The following is a 1,574-nucleotide window of genomic DNA, read 5'->3' on the forward strand; positions in this document are numbered from 1 at the left end:
AGCTGTGTCCCAGGCCTCGCAGATCCTGGTGGGAGATCCTGGGTGCATTTCATCATTGCCCCTTGCTCCCACAGAGCATGATCCCACTTAGTTCAGGGTCAGGATGTGTGGGCAGCTGCCAATCACTGATGGAATGGGTGAGCGGGGGGAGTGGCCATCCTGCCCCAGGCTTTTGGGCAATGAGGGACACACCCCCTCCACCAAGTTGGAAATAAATGGGGTTCTGAACGTAGAAACCATCCACTGTACCCCCAATTTAATGGGGTGTTAAGTGGGTGCTATTCAGGAAACTGTGGTGTGGTTAAGCCTTCTGGTCCAATATCTTCCACCAGGGCCTTTACCAGCTAGATGACAAGGTGCTTTATTCTGGCCTCGGAGCCCAGCAGAGCAACCAAGGGCACATTACCAAGCATGGATGCCTTTTCTCTGACAGACAATAAAGAGTTGGATCCACGTTGCTCGTTAGCTTCTTTGGGGATTTGTTGGACATCTTGCTACTATATGAACAAACAGATGGACTCTGCTCTTGGCTGCGAGGATGTTTTGGAAGGAGCATATCTGATTGCCCATTGTGAAGAGCAAAACACCATATCCAAATGGGGCCTGCTGTGTCCTGGATAGTTAGGGATGAGATCAGTGGTCCTCAAAGCATGGTCCCCTGACCAGCAGCATCAGCATCACCTGGGAACTTGTCAGAGATGAGAATTCTTACCCTTTTGGCTCCCTGAGCATCACCATGGCAGTTGGCAAGGACAAGTGCCTTAAGAAAGGCGGCAAAAAGGGAGGAAAGAAGAAAGTGGTTGATCCATTTTCTAAGAAAGACTGGTATGATGTGAAAGCACCAGCTATGTTCAATGTAAGAAATATTGGAAAAACATTAGTCACAAGAACTCAAGGAGCCAAAATTGCATCTGATGGCCTCAAGGTTGTGTTTTTGATGGGAGCCTTGATGATCTGAAGAATGATGAAGCTGAGTTTAGAAAATTCAAACGAATTATCGAGGTTGTTCAGGGAAAACACTGCCTGACTAATTTCCATGGCATGGATCTTACCCATGGCAAAATGTGCTCCATGGCCAAAAAATGGCAGACCATGATTGAAGCTCATGTTTATGTCAAGACTACTGATGGTTATTTGCTTCATCTGTTTTCTGTTGGTTTTACTAAAAAATGCAATAATCTGATTCAGAAGACCTCTTAGGCTCACCACAAACAGGTCCACCAAATTCAGAAAAAGATGATGGAGATCATGACCCGAGAGGCACCGACAAATGACTTGAAGGAAGTGGTCAATAAATTGATTCCAGACAACATCAGAAAAGGTATAGAAAAAGTTTGTCAGCCCATTTATCCACTCCATGATGTCTTTGTTAGAAAAGTGAAAATGCTGAAGAAGCCAAAGTTTGAATTGGGAAAGCTCATGGGGCTTCGTGGTGGAGGTGGGAGTTCTGGAAAAGCTCCTGGGGATGAGACCAGTGCTAAAGTTGAGAGAGCTGACGGATATGAGCCACCAGTCCAAGAATCTGTTTAAAATTCAGACATTTGATGATGACAAATTTAAAAATCTTATTTGTG

The 1,574-nt window shown here is 45.3% G+C and overlaps 1 pseudogene; it reads left to right on the plus strand.

Annotated features, from left to right (window-relative positions):
- The first annotated feature begins 736 nt into the window (after positions 1–736).
- Positions 737–1,574, plus strand: LOC125109110 (40S ribosomal protein S3a-like; annotated as a pseudogene).

This window comes from Lutra lutra, chromosome 9, assembly GCF_902655055.1.
Source record: "Lutra lutra chromosome 9, mLutLut1.2, whole genome shotgun sequence".
Taxonomy (NCBI): Eukaryota; Metazoa; Chordata; class Mammalia; order Carnivora; family Mustelidae; genus Lutra; species Lutra lutra.